Here is an 18866-nt window from a genome sequence, read left to right on the forward strand (position 1 = left end):
ATGACATGGTCACTCTCACCCAAGGTTCCTGCAATTTCAACTCCCTCTATCACTTCTTCTCTGTTTGTAAGAATTAAGTCCAGTATGGCTGTCCCTCTAGTTTCACCCTTTACCTTTTGGACAACAAAGTTGTCAGCTAGGTTGGTTAGGAACTTATTTGATTTCTCACTTGGTGCAGAATTAGTTTTCCAATTGATATCAGGATAATTGAAGTCTCCCATTACTATTGTTGTGTGTTTCCTGCATATGTTTGTTAGTTGGCTGGCAAAAAGGACATCTATTTTTTCTGCTTGATTGGGTGGCCTATAATATATGCCTATGGCCATGGCATTCTTTTTTTCTTTTATATTGACCCATATGCATTCTAGGTGGTTTTCATCTTTGGTTTCATGCATTTCTGTAGCAATATAGTGGTCCTTTACATACAGTGCAACTCCACCTCCTCTTTTATGGGGTCTGTTGTTTTTTTTGAATAGTTTGTATCCTTCTACCAGTATATTCCAGTCATGGATATTTGTACAGGCGTTTCATTTTAATTAAAGAAGCAGTGCAGGCATTTTGACCAGAGGAATATAAATGCAATCTGAAGAAGCACAGAATCTGAAATGATCAAAATTAGAACAACTGCTAAAGCAAGAAAAAGATCTACATTCTCTAGGAAATATCGTGTTTCTAAAATGGAGCCCCTCTCAAAAAATGAATAACAGTGTTTTAGTGAACAGATCACTAAATTCTTCTCCTTCTAACAGGACTAAAAGAGGTTAAACACAGCTTGAATTGAGTTACAAGGTCACTACTCCCAGAGCAAAAACAAGCAATTTTAATCTGCTGAGGACATTCATCACAGCCAGAAGTGAATCCTGTAATCAGGTGCAGAGGGCTAATATTCTCAAGTTTTCTTGCCTTCCTGGAACAACTGCACATGGCATCTGTTCTTAAGTAAAATTATGAGGGAAAGGGAAGATTTCTTTTCTATAATCACTGCCATCATAGTCTCCCCAAAGGACCTCCTCCCTGCCTTGCCTGAGTCAAATATTTTTTCACTTGTATTCTACCCATCCCCCTCAATATTTCCTATTTAGTGATTTAGTTTAGTAATTTAAATCAATATCCACCCACCTCTATACAACCCTTCCAGTTTAGGGGCCCCAGCCTTCAAACTTTAAATACAGGTAGTCCTTGACTTACAACCATTTGAGGTTACAATGGAATTGAAGAAATGTTTTACAATTGTTTTTCATACTTATGACCATTGAGCCATCCCCATGGTTCAGACGCTTGGCAACTGGCATGTATTTATGACGGTTGCCCTATCCAGGGTCACATGATCACCTTTTGTGATCTTCTGACCCGCAAAGCCAGTGGGGGAAGTCAAACAAACACAACTAACCATGTTACTAACTGTAGTAATTCACTTAACAACTTGGCAAGAAAGGTCATAAAATGGGGCAAAGCTCACTGAACAACTAATGAACCATGGAAAAGTTGGGCTAAATGGTGGTCGTAAATAGAGGGCCACCTCTACCTACATGGCCCTTGCTGGGAATTTTGAGATTTGTTACACTGAGAATTTATAGAATTTATACACTGTAGGGCAGGGCTTTCAAACTCGTGGCCCCTCGGGCTGGATGCATCACATGCTGGCAATGCCCACACCTGGTCTTGCAAAAAGGGGAAAAGTCATAATACACTAGCTCTGTGACAACGCTAGTTTGACACCCCTGCTGTAGGATGTGGTGAGAGTGTTTCTATCATGCCACTGACTCTTTTTTCAGTTTCCTTGCTTATTCGGTCTTTCAAATGCTGGTAGAACATACTTCTGTTTGGACTTTTACCTTTTAAAAATGCTAGTTTTAAGCATTGCATAGGCATTGCGGTGGTAAGATAACTTCAGTGAGGACATTGTGATGGACTTTTTTTTTTATTGGAGATGCCAGACTTTTTTAAAAACATAAAGCATTGCATCATATGGAGACTTAATATACACACTTCTTATGGTTTTAGCTATTAATTTTAAAAAAAAAAAATCTGTGCAGTTATTTTTCCACATTTTGCAAAACTGAGAACTGCAAGTTGGCCAGGGCTTTGTGGGCTGCTGTGGGTTCTGTCCACCGTCTGTAAGATGCCCGTTCCAGCCTTAAAAGCATTATATCCAATACAGCCTGTTACCATCCTAAGTTAGAGACTTAAAGTGACAATATGCTAATTTTTCAGTCGGGGTTGGGAAGGACCACAGTGCCTATTATGACAGGCAATATCCACATCTTCTGAAGCTCTTGCTGACACACGACATGTTTTGCAGGGGAAGAGTCCATGATCCTGTAGATGTGATTTGGTAAAGATGCTTGGAAGAATGTGTGCATATGGCTCTTGGGTTGTAGGGAGAGGGAAAAGGGAGAAAATCAGCATTTCCTGAAGTGTTCCAGTTAATCATTACAAGAGATTTGCATGAATTGTGTTTCAGGAAGCCATGTTGCAGGAAATGATAGTGGACATAATTCTAGGAGCCCTGGCACATTTTCTTGTAATTCTTCACCAGCATTTCAAAACATACATTCAGTATATTTTCCTGAATCTATGAGCATAAATGTCACATCATCAATCCCTCTTAGAGGGAGAGAGAGAGAGCTCACTCTTTGTTCCTGTCTTAATACATATTGAAAGTAAGAATAAAATAAAATCTATACTACTTTTTCCATAATTTTTTAATACAAGTAATTTTAGCAGAGCGGCTAATATAAAATGTCCTATTAAACCAGAGCACTCTAGAATCAGCTTAAATGGTACACCCTAGTGGAAAAAGAATGTGCCAATTAAATGATCATCCCAATTATCAAAGACTCATGGGAATACATTGTGCTGGCAAGGTTTATAATTGCTTTCATTTTATAGATTGCCTTAAAACTTGGGCAATGGTCTCAGACTTCACAGCTTAATGATCTAACCAGAGTGGTATTTCTCCATTGATTTAGCCATAAGACAGCTTGCCTTTTCCAGGACAAAATTAGGAACAATCCCCTAGAACATCTATTAGACCTTGTATCTAAGACAACAGCTGGGATGCTGAATGCTGAACTTTACTGTAGAGCAAGAAAAACACTGAATGGAATATCATCTGATCCAATAAATAATCTTGGTTTGAGGAACCCATCATTTATGGGTGTGGTGGGAAAAGCATTGTGGCACAGTGGTTAGAATGCAGCATTGCAGGCTAACCTACTGCCCACTGCCAGGAGTTCAATCCTCAAAGTTGACTCAGCCTTCCACTCTTCTGAGGTTGGTAAAATGAGGACCCAGACATATTGGGAACAATATGCTGACTCTGTAAACCACTTAGAGAGGGTTGTAAAGCACTACATAGCGGTATATAAGTCTAAGTGCTATTGCTATTGCTAGACAGATATTTGGCAAGGGAGAATATAGCTATTTATAAGAACCAACCACTATCTTTGATTTCTTGTGCTAGAGAGAACACACAAACTCAGCATTTTTTCATCCCTTTTCTTTCAGCAACAACTATTTTTCTTTGCCAAGTGGAGCAGATATAGAACAGAGAGGCGAGGAAACTATGCAATTATATTTGTGTCAGTCAAATCATGATACCCAAGCAACATGGTGCGTCTCTTGTGTCTTTTGCATGATGATTTCACATCATGTAAAGTAGTGGTTTAATGATATTGGAGATGGTCTCAGATCTAGCATTTCAAGCCCTAGCATGCATGGTGGAGTGAGCTCAGCTTCTGTTCACCTAACAGTTTGAAAGCATGTTCTATGCAAGTAGATAGATAGGTACGACTTCAGTGGACAGATAAGCTGGTGCTCTGTGCAGGCAGCCAGATTCCTGACTTTCTGAACATTCCTTGTTGTAGCGCCCATTTGCAAGGCAGCTCCGAGAAGGGAGGGGGCCTTGAGTGATATTGCAGGAAGAGTCACTTATCTTTGTCTCTGGGGTGAAGCCATCTCACCCTCCTGTGGCACATCTTGGGAAGCGTGCAAGCATTTCCTACAACAGGGCTGGTACCTTGGCAAGCCAAACTACTACTTTGCAATAGCATTGTGGTTTCCTGGGTAGTGCAACAACACCATGCATTAATAATAAGAATCATGTATAATGTTATCCAGAGAGGTCCATGCTTCTCGTTGTGTACCTAGCTCAAGCCCTCTTTACATACAGCTCAATGCTTGGTTAGGATCATTGGAATTCTATACATTTTGTCTGACAGCGCAATGTTCTACAGCATGCAGGAAATTGGCTTTTTGTGGCTATTCCAGATTTCAGAATTCTCCAATCGCTTTCTGCAGTTGAGTACTAGTCAAAATATTGCAACAATTTGAGAACATCATAGAGGATTGAAAAATTCCTTCTCTGTCCTTATTCTACCCTATCATATTATCTACCTACATAAAGGTCTTCCTGATGCTACAATTTTCAGTAGGCTTATGAGACCAGCAGGTGAAAAGAAGATGTTCTGGCAGTGGAGAAAAGTATCTAACAAATACAGTCCCTGAAAATTTCATTTTCCCCTTCTCACCAGGTATCAAAATCTAGTTAAGTAGTTTATTACAAGAATTTCACTGTTATGGTAAGTTTCATGCTTTTCGTGACTCTGAAGGGAGAAATTTTCAAGGTGGTGAATGAGGAGTTAGATAAGCAATAGCTATTATTTTTAATGGGAATCATGGCATAGTATCCCACATACTTTGCACTGAAAAATCTATATTTTGGTGTTTAGGTCATGCTTTAAGGCATGGCTAGGCTCTAACACCTTATAACTGACTGGAGAAATGAGAACAAAAGCCAAACCACAGGTGAATGATTTCTTAAATTTAAGGTGTTGTGCTTTTGATTGAGTTTCTGGCACATTGAAATTGCCAAAAAGTAAGGACAATTAGATTGGGGGAGGGGGGAATGTCCCATAAGAATTAAAAAGGTTTTGGAAAATATCTTATTATTTAGATAATCATCAAATACTGAAATGTGGTGGGTCTATTGCTATGCTTGAAAAGTTATCTAAAGCAACAGACTGAATAAACAAAATGGAGCAAACACCTTTTTATAAGATCTTTATTTATTTTATACCCACAGAAAACATATGTCTTTGAGTGATAAAGAACTGTAGGAAATGATAGATTTATGGTAGAATCTAAAATATCGGTTGGTCATATTCTCTTTAATCAAAATAAAATGGGGAAAAAGTAATCTATTCTCTATTATGTTGCTATTACTTAAAGTAACATTTGTGTGTGTGTGTGTGTGTGTGTGTAGGTATAGATATAGACGTAGATGTAGAAGTAGACATAGATGTAGATGTCAATAGTGGTGTCCCCCAAGGCAGTGTTCTAGGACCAACTCTCTTCATACTCTACATAAATGACCTCTGTGATCATATTAAGAGCAACTGTGTTCTCTTCGCTGATAATGTAAAGCTGTTCGGTACCACAGACAATACTGCTACCCTTCAAAAAGATCTTGACTATGTATCAGAATGGTCAAACAAATGGCAACTTCAAATCTCAACAAATAAATGCTCTGTCTTACATATTGGCAAAAAAAAATCAGAAAATAAAGTACAAGCTGAATAGACAAGACCTTCTTGATGATCCAAGTTCTGTAAAGGACCTTGGAATACTCATCTCTAATGATCTAAGTGCTAGAGCCCACTGTAACTACATAGCCAAAAAGGCATTAAGAGTTGTTAACCTAATCCTATGTAGCTTTTTCTCTGGTAATATCACACTACTAACTAGAGCATACAAAACATTTGATAGACCAATATTTGAATACAGCTCATCAGTCTGGAACCCACATTACATATCTGATATTAGCACAGTTGAGAAAGTCCAGAAATATTTCACAAAAAGAGTTCTCCACTCCTCTACTCGTTGTAGAATACCTTATGCCACCAGACTTGAAATTCTAGACCTAGAAAACCTTGAATTACGCCATCTTCAGTCTGATCTAAGTATGGTATATAAAATCATACATTGCAATGACTTACCTGTCAATGAATACTTCAGCTTCAACCATAACAACACAAGAGCACACAATAGATACAAACTCAAGGTTAACCGCGCCAAACTTGATTGCAGGAAATACGACTTCAGCAATAGAGTGGTCAATGTCTGGAATACTCTACCTGACTCTGTGGTTTCTTCCCCAAACCCCAAAAACTTTAACCTTAGACTGTCTACTATTGACCTCCTAAGAGGTCTGTAGGGGGCATGCATAAGCGCACCAACATGCCTACCATCCCTGTCCTATTGTTTTTTTATTTTTCTTATATGTACCCATTTCATGTATTCATAACTATGTATATACTTATACCTATTATCTTGTAAGCAATTGACAAATCAAATAAATAAACAAAAATAAAAATAATATATAAATATATAAACATACTAGTGGTATAGTGTGAAGACCCAGATTCTAGTCCTCTAAGACACAAAGCCAGCTTAGCATGAAAGAAAAAAAAAAGAATATCTATCAACCAATCCACAACATGTAGATAAGGGTCCACGATCTTCAATAAGGAAGTTCATTGATTGATCGCATTAGATTTTTTCTCTACTTTTTTATTTTATTCAGGACAAAGTTAAAATACAAAACTAAATAAAAAAGGCAAGAAGACATAAATGAAAAAACTCACAAAACACAAAGCAATCAAACATTAAAAAGGTACATCAAAACAACAACACATTATGCATGTATTATCTCCTCTAGTTGAATACTGATTAATATATTACTACAACATTAGATGCCATCCCTTGTGAAACAGGCCGTCCCAAAAAATTTTAAACTACTAAAATCTATTAAGAATTTGTTGACCTATCTTCTATATGTTATATTAGTGACAAAGTAGCTAACAGGAAAAAATATAATAGGAAAACAGAACAAAATAAAAGTTTCAAAATTCTCTGTTAACAAACTGTTGTTGTAATCCATTCATAGAAAATTTACCATGGCATCTTGACTATCCCGGTAGATAGTCATGGGTCAAAAAAACATGGTTTGTTTCTTTTCTTTTTTTAATTAATTTTTATTGTTTTTTTATATGCAAAAAACCATTCAATTTTAATCATGCATCGACATAGGTACATATTTCAATTATTTAAACATTATAAATTATATTCTTATCAAATCTAACAATACAATACACATTATAACTTTGGTTATATTTCTCTAATTGTTCTATACATACATCAGATCTTTTTTAGATTGTTCTATTCTCTATCTATTAATAAAACATATTCCATACCAGGTAATATTCAGTTTCTTCTTTTTCTTTAATTTCTAGTGTCAATCTGTTCATTTCTGGATATTCAAATATTTTTTCAATTATTTTCCCTTCTATCTGTATTTTATCACTTTTCCAATTTTGGCCAAATACAATCTTAGCCGCTGTTAATACATGTATAATTAAGTAAACCTTTTCTTTACTATAACCTTCTGGTACCATTCTTAACAGGAATATTTCAGGTTTCAGATCTATATGTTTTTAATCATTTTTTCCAACCATGTGTGTATTTTAATCCAATACCTTTTAGCCTCTGTGCAAGTCCACCACATATGATAATGTGTTCCTGGTGTTTGGTAACATTTCCAACATTTTATTGATTTATCATTAAACATTTTTGCTAGTCTTGCTGGCGCTAAGTGCCATCTATAAAACAAGTTCTGATACAAGTTCTCCTTATATGCTGTCGATATTGTCAATTTATAGTTCCTATCCCATAGTTTCTGCCATTTTTCCAATTCTATAATATATCCAAAGTTTTTTGCCCATGCAATCATCATTTCTTTAACCTTTTCTTCTTCCAGTATGAGACCCAAAAAATAACAATATATTCTTTTAATCAATTTATCCTCTATTCCTGTTAATATTTTATCTAACTCTGTCAACTCTTTATCAATCCCTTCACCTTTAATATCTTTTTCATACCTTGTTTGCAAATATGAATACTATTGTATATCTAGTCCTTGTTCATTTAGCTCTTGTTTTGTTTTGAGCTCACCCTTTTCATTTAAAATATCTTTATATCTAGTAACATTCCCCATTTTACAAACATTTGGATATGTAAGTGCTTCTGTTGTTGATAACCAGACTGGTACCTTCATATAATGTTGTTCTTTTGTTTTTTCCCCACATACGTAATAGTGCATCTCTAACCATGTGTCTCTGAAAATACCCATGTGCTTTCCCTTTTCTACACCATAAGAATGCATGCCATCCTATTTGTAATTCATGCACCCCAACATTAATAGTCTCTTGTTTCTCAATAATACCCATTCTTTCATCCATGTTAGAGCCATAGCCTGATAATAGATCTCCCAATTAGGTAGACCAAAGCTCCTCTAGCTCTAATATCCTGTAACAGTGTTGAATAGAATTATTAGAGAAGACAAAGAGATAAAAGGCATGGAAATAAGAAAGGAAGTGTATAAACTACAAGCATTTGCAGATGATTTGGTTTTTATCTTAGAAGAACCCTTAAAAACAGGGCCAAAGTTGATAATAAGAGGAATATGAGGACATGGCTGGATTAAAAATAAATATTGGTGGAAAAACATGACAGAGAAACAGAAAAAAGAACTGACAAAAACATAGATATTCAGATAGTTTAAAAAGTTAAATACTTAGGAATACAGTTTACAGCAAGATGTGGAACAATTAAAGAAGATAACTACTACAAACTGAAACAGCAGATTAAAACAGAGATAGAAAAATGGGACAATATGCAACTTTCACTAACTGGAAGAGTAGCAGCGATTAAAATGAATATATTGCCCAAGATGTTATATCTTTTTCAGACAATCCCAGTTAAGTTAGAAAAAAATATTTTGAAGATATTAATAAAATGGTGTTGAAATATATATGGCAAGGGGAAAAAAAGCAAGGATCAATATTAAACATGGTTTGTTTCTTAATATTCTCTTTTGTCAATTGTTTAATTAAATGTAGTAAATTCAGTCTCCAGAATAGGTCTATCTTCAAGTCAGAGTGCAAGCTTAAGTAGTTAAGTAGTTACTGTAATAAATCCATCCAGTCTTGCTCCGTCTTCATAGACGAAAGGAATTTGTCTTCCTTCCTTCTAGCTGTAACATTGGAGACGTATATAGACTTAAATTTTGGAACAACAAATGAAATCCACTTTACTGATTCTTCAGCTGTGAGATCTCTTTGATCTGGAGCTGGATCAAAATCCTTTTTTGTACCTTTATCCCAAAGTAAAGCTTCAGTTTCTACCATTCTTTTAATAAATATTGAAGCTTGATCAAGTTTTTGTAATAGAAATTCAGCTAAAAAACTGCATATTTCCCCATCCTTCTTTCTTATGTTTCAGGCACTGTTCAGCCATTTTAATCTGAGGAACTTAATCAAGGAACAAAGAACAAATTAAATAGATATAGATAGATAGATAGATAGATAGATAGATAGATAGATAGATAGATAGATAGATTTTATATAGGTAGATTTTAGATAGATAGATACATGATTGATTGATAGCATTCTAAGCAATGCACCACCACAGCTCATTTATATATAAATATTCCTCTATATTTCAATCCAAAATTATAAGAAAAATTCAATAAAAATAAACTTCAGGTATTTTACAAATTCAAAAAAAAAAAAAAAAAAATGCAGAATCCAAGTCTAATGTCTCTTCCCCACCATCTCAAATGTTGCAGTGCTTTCCATACACAAAAGACAAAGGTTATCCAGAATAACATATATCAAATGAAAGAAAGAAAAAAAGCAATTAAGGTTCCAGCAAGGGATTGAAATAAATCAGCATTCTACCGCTCAACTTCTAAAGCAAAAAGCAAAATAAAACAAAGTCAAAAAGTGAAAGTTATAATTCTGGCATGCTTAGAAAACAAAACTGCTTGGCAGGAAGATGGATATGCCCATTGACTTTTTCAATCATTTCCAAAGGGAATCGGAATCTTTCCCACTGGGTCCATGATCATCCAAAATTCATCTTGGGTCACTCCTAAGTGCTCCTATTCAAAACCAGGGAGCAACACTGCCAAAGCAACAGGTTTAGCAGTGAAATCAGCAGATTGTCAGCAAGAGAAAAAACAAACTCTTACTGTGCAGTGGCCATCTTGAAAGGGCCGATTGATTGCAGTAGATTGATCAGCTCCTATTTGATTCAAGTTAACTTGAACGTAATCTGCACGATTATCACACATAATAAAAAGTATGCCATAAATAATAGAATTGGGAAGTATCTTAGAACAGGGGTCCCCAACCCCCAGTGCTGGTCCATGGCATGCCAGAAACTGGACCACACAAACAAGTGAAGATCCCTCCATGGGATGCAGGCAGCATACAGTATGAAACTACACCCCTTCCATCTGTGGAAAAAACATTCTCAACGGAAACGGTGCCTGGTACCCAAAAGGTTGGGAGTCGCTGCCTTAGAATGAAGAATTTACTAAATCACTTCACCATCCATCCTTTGCTTGAAAACTTTCAACAAAAAAGCAATTCATTTCCTTGCTTGTTTTGTTTTTCAAATCTTGAATAAGATTTAATATGTTGTATGTGTGTGTGTATATGTTTAAATGTATGTGTTTGTATATATGTATATTCACATATACACACATATCTTGCTCCCAGATGTGAGGAAGATGGGCAGATAAGAAGTCAATCAATCATGTAATAAATACATTATGTAAAAAAGATGTTGAGACTTTAGAAAGAGTGCAGAGAAGAGCAACAAAGAATAGGGGACTGGAGGCTAAAACATATAAAGAATGATTGCTGGAATTGGGTATGTCTAGTTTGATTAAAAGAAGGACTAGGGGAGACAAGGTAACAGTGTTCCAATATCTCAGGGGCTGCCACAAAGAAGAGGGAGGGAGGGAGTCAAGCTATTGTCCAAAGCACCTGAGGGCAGGACAAGAAGCAACAGGTGGAAACTAATCAAGAGAGAAGTAACCTAGAACTAAAGAGAAATTTCCTGACAGTTAGAACAATGAATCAGTGGAACAACTGCAATCCAGAAGTTGTGAATGTTCCAATACTGGAAGTTTTTAAGAAGAGGTTAGATAACCATTTGTCTGAAATGTTATAGGACAGGGGTGTCAAACTCAATTTCATTGAGGGCCTCATCAGGATGGTGTTTGACCTCAGGCCCCCCCCCTCTGTGTGTGTGTGTGTGTGTGTGTGTGTGTGTGTGTGGCGGGGGCATGGCCAGCTTGATGTCACTCATCAAGGCTCTATTTTCTGCCATGAGAGCCCGGGATCCATTTTTGCTGGCAGAGGGCTGCAGGAAGCTGTTGCGACTGAAAACGGAGCCCAAGTGGGCTGCATGTGGCGAGCTTCATTTTCACTGGCAAAGGCACTGTGGGCCGGTCCTTTGCTGTTTCCAGGGCGGGCCCATGGGCCAGATCTAAGCACCCCATAGGCTGGGCCTTGAGTTTGATACCCCTGGTATAAGGTTTCCTGCCTAAGCAGGGGGTTGGACTAGAAGACCTCCAGGGTCCCTTCTAACTCTGTTATTCTATTCTATTCTATTCTATTCTATTCTATTCTATTCTATTCTATTCTATTCTATTCTATTCTATTCTATTCTATTCTATTCTATTCTATTCTATTCTATTTTATTCTTCCAAGCCTGCTAATACTGATAGTCTTTTGGACATTCTTTGTATATTACAGTATGTGTTGGCTTAACTGCTGAAAAATATTAATGTACCCTAAAATATATACTGCAGATATCTCCCATATGAGACCTTAAAAAGCAGAAACATAATTGGGCTCATCATAGTTTTTAATACCAGTAAATAAGACATATAAACCTAATTATGATTATTCAAGCTAAATTCATCCAGGACAGTGATAACGTGGAAGCTTTTCCAGATCACATTGTACAACAGAACATATGCTCCAAATAAAAAGAAAATTTGAAAAGCCCTTTGCGGAGTATTTTAGGAAAACACTTTAGGAAATAAGGAATCTCTGAATCATTACTTTATATCTGTTTAGCCACATTATATAAATATAAGAATAATTTTTTCCACATATTTATTGCAATTTGCAAGCTGCCTGGAGCCATGTAAAAGTGAGATGGACAGCTGTATAAATAGAATAAATAAATAAAAATTGTCTATAGTTTATTAAAACAAATTCAATTTTGCTGTCTGCTTTTTAATTTTTGTGCTCATTTTATTATATTTATTGGGGACATTAAATGCCTCTTGATCAGTACTTTTGCTGGTCTGTAGCAATTCTTCAATTTATGTCAGCATTGCTTGTTGTTGCCATGCTACAGACTACAAGTGATTTATTTGGCTTTCCAACACATCATGGAATATATCTAACTTAAAAATCCTCCACGGCTGTCTTTATAATTCATCCACCTACTCAGTCAATAACAGACATTGCTGTAACAAGTTGATTAATAGAAAAAGAAAAAAAGCAAGTTTTATTTTAATCAGACAATATTTCTGGACTTTCCTTTCCTGGACTTTCATTTCTGCTTATGCTGCATTCTGTAGATATTAAACCTTGTCAGATTCTGGAAAAATAATTCAAGCAAATCATAATGTTTACCAAATTCTGATCTGAGTTCGGTCTACTTCTCATGCTTGATCAGATGCAGAATTCACACATACACAATAGTGAAAATGTGGCTGCCTTAAGATCTTTCAAGCACTTTCTGAAATAAGGGTTGGTATGCTACAGATCATTCAGACATGACTTTTCAGCAAGCATGGCAACAATATAAGCAATGGTTCAAGCCCTTGCAAAATTGAGATAGTGTAACTATTTTCAGATGAGACTAAAGACATAAGAGCAAAGCAATCTATTGCAGGATTTTGTAGTGGTATGTGGGAATGAGACTGTGGGGAAAACTACAGCCTAGGCAATGGTCAGATATGAAGCAGTTTGTCTTCATCCTGACTTATTTGGTAAGCCTCAGGTGAGAATATTAGAATGGAGGTCCCAGTTATATCAAAAATGATACTAACAATTTCTACATAATTGCACATACCAAGAAAGTTCACACTGATAGAATGACTAGTGCTATGAACTTGAAGGGAATGGGACGAGGGCTGGACTATTACAAATTCATTCATACTATAAACTCACTCGCCAAAACCAACACCATCCATAAGAACCTCCGTTGCCGCCCTGACCTAACCATACAGCAACGTGCCCGCTCCCGTGCACTCCGCATCGAACTCAAAAACCGTCTAGACAATGGAGAGAAGGACCTGTACATTGACTACCATGCTGACTGTATCAAAAGTAAACCACTCAACCCAATACTCAGCTTTTACCCTCAACCACAACCCTACCTCAACCCATCCACCATCACCCAAGACTAGGCACGCACGCCCCCAACTACCTCAATTCCAACTACTGCCGGCCTTAAATGCAAACTACTCAATGCAAGAAGCCTCGTGAATAAAATACCTGAATTTCTCCTCCTCCTAAATATGGCTAACTTCGACATTATATTTGTCTGTGAAACATGGCTCAATGCATCTCTCCCCAACTCCATTACCACAGTAAGAGACTATCATGTTTACAGATCAGATCGTGAAAATCGTCGAGGAGGTGGAGTTGCTATATTCTATAAAAAATCCTTACATCTAAAAAATATCCAAGTTACCCAGGAGTTTGCCCTTCCTGAAACCATCATCTGTGAACTATCCTCAAATATCACAATTTGATTCTTACTATGTTACAGAGCACCTGATTATGACATCGAACATGTAAACAAGCTAAATACATTACTAACATGGGCTGCATCCTGCCCATACCCTTTTATCCTTCTTGGTGATTTCAATCTACCTCATATTAACTGGACCCTAAATGATTGTACAACTGAAATCATACACACAACCTTCTACAATGCTATTACAAATCTGGGACTGGAACAACTAGTAACCAACAACACTAGACTAAACAACTGCCTCGATCTCATCTTCTGCAACAGTTTGAACCTAATCTACGGAATACAATCTAAAGAACCCTTTTCCAGTAGTGACCACAATATGATCGACTTTTGTCTCAACATACATCCACACAAAAATCACCACAATGATGTAATCCCCTATTGTAACTTCAAAAAAGGCAACTATGATCTTATAGACAACGATCTCTCATCCCTTGATTGGCAATCTCTATCACTGGATGCAATACCGTTGAAGACCATTATAACATATTTTTACTTGAAGTCAAAAGAGTCATCAAACTATATGTACCAACAACAACTCCCAAAACAAAACAAAAAAGCAGATTACCCATATCAATAAGGAAACTTCAATCCAAAAAGAGATCACTCTGGCGGAAAAACAAATCTGGTCACGTTGCCAATTTCAAAAACCGATACAAAAATCTATGCCACCAGATAAAGACCGAATGCACCAATTATCACATTAAACAAGAGGAAAACCTTCTAAGCACCAATTCCACCCGTGCTTTTTACAATTTTGTAAACAACAAACTAAAAGACTCAAGGTCCATCCCTCCCTTGATAGGACCTGATGGTAAAGACTGCAACGACGACACCATTAAAGTCAACATCTTTAACACATTCTTCGGCTCAGTATTTGTAAACAGCAATGGATCATGCCCAATATTTCCTAGCCGTACCACAGATAACAACAATGATCTAATACATATCGATTTCACAGAAGACAATGTTGAAAAAGCAATACGCAACCTAAAACCATCTCTATCTATTGGACCGGATGGAATATGTGCCTACTTCTTAAGAAAGCTATCCACTGCCATAGCCAAACCTCTAAGCATAATCTTTGAAAAATCTTTCAGAACCAGCTCCTTGCCTAACCTATGGTCACAAGCCACAGTCATCCCCATCTTCAAAAAGGGAGACCCAAGCCTAGTTGAAAATTACAGGCCAATCTCCTTATGCTGCATCACCTGTAAAGTCATGGAATCAATTATTAACCAATCCATCATCCTTCACTTAGAGACAAATAACCTACTCTCCAATAAACAATTTGGTTTCAGAAAAAAACTATCCTGTAATCTGCAACTCTTACACTGCAAAAACATATGGACGACACAACTCGACCAGGGCAAAACAATAGACGCAATCTACATAGACTTCTGTAAAGCCTTTGATTCAGTGGTACACGACAAACTACTCCTAAAAATAAAATCCTATGGTATCTCTGGACAACTGAATAACTGGATAGAATCATTCCTGTCAAACAGACAACAAATGGTCAAAATCGGGAACGTCCTATCAAATCCAGTACCTGTCAATAGTGGTGTTCCCCAAGGCAGTGTTCTAGGACCAACTCTCTTCATACTCTACATAAACGACCTCTGTGATCATATTAAGAGCAATTGCGTTCTCTTCGCTGATGATGTAAAGCTGTTCAATACCACAGACAATACTGCTACCCTACAAAAAGATCTTGACTATGTATCCGAATGGTCAAACAAATGGCAACTTCAAATCTCAACAAATAAATGCTCTGTCTTACATATTGGCAAAAAAAATCAGAAAATAAAATACAAGCTGAATAGTCAAGATCTTGTTGATGACCCAAGCTCTGTAAAGGACCTGGGAATACTCACCTCTAATGATCTAAGTGCTAGAGCACACTGCAACTACATAGCCAAAAAGGCATTAAGAGTTGTTAACCTAATCCTACGTAGCTTTTTCTCTGGTAATATCACACTACTAACCAGAGCATACAAAACATTTGCTAGACCAATACTCGAATACAGTTCATCAGTCTGGAACCCACACTACGTATCTGATATTAGCACAATTGAGAAAGTCCAGAAATATTTCACAAGAAGAGTTCTCCACTCCTCTACTCGCTGTAGAATACCTTATGCCACCAGACTTGAAATTCTAGAACTAGAAAACCTTGAATTACGCCGTCTTCGGTCTGACTTAAGCATGGTATACAAAATCATACATTGCAATGTCCTACCTGTCAATGAATAGTTCAGCTTCAACCATAACAACACAAGAGCACACAATAGATACAAACTCAAAGTAAACCGCACCAAACTTGATTGCAGGAAATACGACTTCAGCAATAGAGTGGTCAATGTCTGGAATACTCTACCCGACTCTGTAGTTTCTTCCCCAAACCCCAAAAACTTTAACCTTAGACTGTCTACTATTGACCTCACCCCTTTCCTAAGAGGTCTGTAGGGGGCGTGCATAAGCGCACCAACGTGCCTACCGTCCCTGTCCTATTGTTTCTCTTATTCTTTTATTTTTCTTATATGTAACCATTTCATGTATTCACAACTATGTATACATTTATACTTATTATCTTGTAAACAATTGGCAAATCAAATAAATAAAATAAATAAATAAAATAAATAAATACAGCCTTGTTTCTGAATTACTTTTCCGACAACAATAAATTCTCAGCTCACTGAAACTTTTGCCCAGATATTGCACAGGTAAATGCAGTTAATAACTGGTTTTTGTCAAGCTCCGAAAACCAAGAAAGACACATTGTCATTCTTCCAAGCATATTTCTTTATTGTTCCTTGATTATAGACAGAATCTTGCCAAACTAAAGCAAACTACTACCTACATAAAGCATGTACTCTGGGAACTATTCAAGAGAAGCCCTATCCACCCTCTTTTTCCTCATATAACCTAATGAGCAGAGTTGTTTCTTGCTTCTCTGGAGTGCACCCCATCCCTCCTGGCAAACCAGATTATTTCCTATCATAGATTCTACTGAGCAATGATATTGGCTTATTGATTATCAATAAAGGAGAATATTTGTAGCTCAGTGTTGGAATGAGTGGTCCTTAATGCTCTCTGAGCTTGCTTGTTTTCTTGCAGACATCTCATTACCCTAACTATGTAACATCATCAGGCTAGTAAGGAAGGGTGTTTGCCATCAGTTTATATTCTGGAGTCTTGCCTGTCAGTGTCGGTGTGTATGGTCTTAGGGATTCTTTGTTTGGGCTGTTTGCTGTTGGCTCTTTGACAGTTTCTTGCTTCTTATTCACAAAGATTTTTATATCTTTCCTCCCATTCCCCCACCATCTAGCTCTACATTCAACCAAGTGTCACTCTCATGTTGTTCAAGACTTAATGTTCTTCCTGATCTAAGAAATTGTGAAGGTATACTTAAGGAGTTCTTTGTGTTGTCTATACTCTCCTCATTTTTATACAGCACCATCTCCTTTCTTCTTGTTATTGCAAAACATCCAGAGTTTAATAGCACTTATCAATAGCACTTAGACTTATATACTGCTTTATAGTGGTTTACAGCCCTCTCTAAGTGGTTTACAGAATCAGCATATTGCCCCCAACAATCTGGGTCCTCATTTTACCCACCTCAGAAGGATGGAGGGCGGAGTCAACCTTGAGCCTGGTGGGATTCGATCTGCCAAATTGCAGGCAGCTAGCTGTCAGCAGAAGAAGTTTGTAGTACTGCACTCTAACCACTGCTCCACCGTAACCACTTACTCCTAATGTGAGAAAAGGGAAAGTAACTTGGCACAATCTGGAAGTTTATTCTGATGACAGGGGATCTTGGAGTACAATACACGCTAGCCTTCTCAGGATGCATACCGGGCACCACAACTTTGTCACAGCTAAATAATCTATACATCCCAGCTTCTGGACCTCACAAGGATCTCCCAGCAAGAATAAGCCGCATAGATGTAACAATGGCTCTTTACAGATGCACTAATGCTATACAGGTAGACCTCAACTTACAACACTTCATTCAGCGACCATTCAAAGTTGCAACAGCACCAGACACCCAGAACATATTACCACATGTGGTGGACATGTGTAGAAGTTAAGAGATATTGGACAAAAATACACATGTGGTTGGAAAAAATGATAAAGCAACATACAGACTTAAAACCTGAAATATTTTTCAGGTAAGAATGATACCTGAAAACTATAGTAAAGAAAAGACATACTTAATTATTCATGTATTAACTGTAGCTTGAATAGTATTTGCTCAAAACTGGAAAAGTGAAAAGACTCCGATGGAAGAATGTGATTAGGAAAATACTAGAATGTGCAGAAATGAATAGGTTAACACTGGCAACTAAAGAAAAAGAACAAACTGAATATTACATGATGTGGGAAGTATTCTATCAATAGTTGGAAAAGAAATATGAAAATTAGAAATTAAATATATGAACATATAAGATATCTATGTATAATGAATATCTGAATATAGAGGGGAAGGAGTTAAGAAGGTGATGGTTACAACAATAAGATGTATTATGTATAGCAGTACAAAATAAGAATGTAATGTAATTATTGTTGTTATAGCAAGGAAATTGAATTAACCAGAAATACTTGGCACAAGATATTTGTACCCAGATGACACACTGTTTAAAGAAAAGATGGAATGTTTGCAAAATAATAATAAAAAAATAAAATAAAATAAAAACAAAGTTGCAACAGCACTGGAAAAATTGACTTATGACTGTTTTTCACACACCTATGATTGTTACAACATTCCCGTGGTCACATGATCAAAATTCAGGCACCTGGCAACTGGTTCATATTTATGATGGTTGCAGTGTCCCGGGGTCACATGAACACCTTTTGCAACCTTCAAGCAGAGTCAATGGGGAAACCAGGTTCACTTAACAATGATGTTCACCTCATAAACAACTGCAGGGATTCACTTAACAACTGTATCAAGAAAAGTTGTAAAATGGGGAAAAAACATTTTACAACTGTCTCGCTTAACAACAGGAATTTTGGGCTCCATTGTGGTCATAGGTTGAGGACTACTTGTATGTTGCTACACCATACAAATTAAACAACAGAGGACCTTTAAGGACACATGACTTTGAATATACCAGAGATGGTTAAGTGATCTCCTTTTCCTTTGCCACTACCCACTTTTCCACTGA

The sequence above is a fragment of the Notechis scutatus genome, chromosome 1 (genome assembly GCF_049901735.1).
Source record: "Notechis scutatus isolate UNSWTSFEM ecotype Mainland chromosome 1, rNotScu1.2, whole genome shotgun sequence".
NCBI lineage: Eukaryota > Metazoa > Chordata > Lepidosauria > Squamata > Elapidae > Notechis > Notechis scutatus.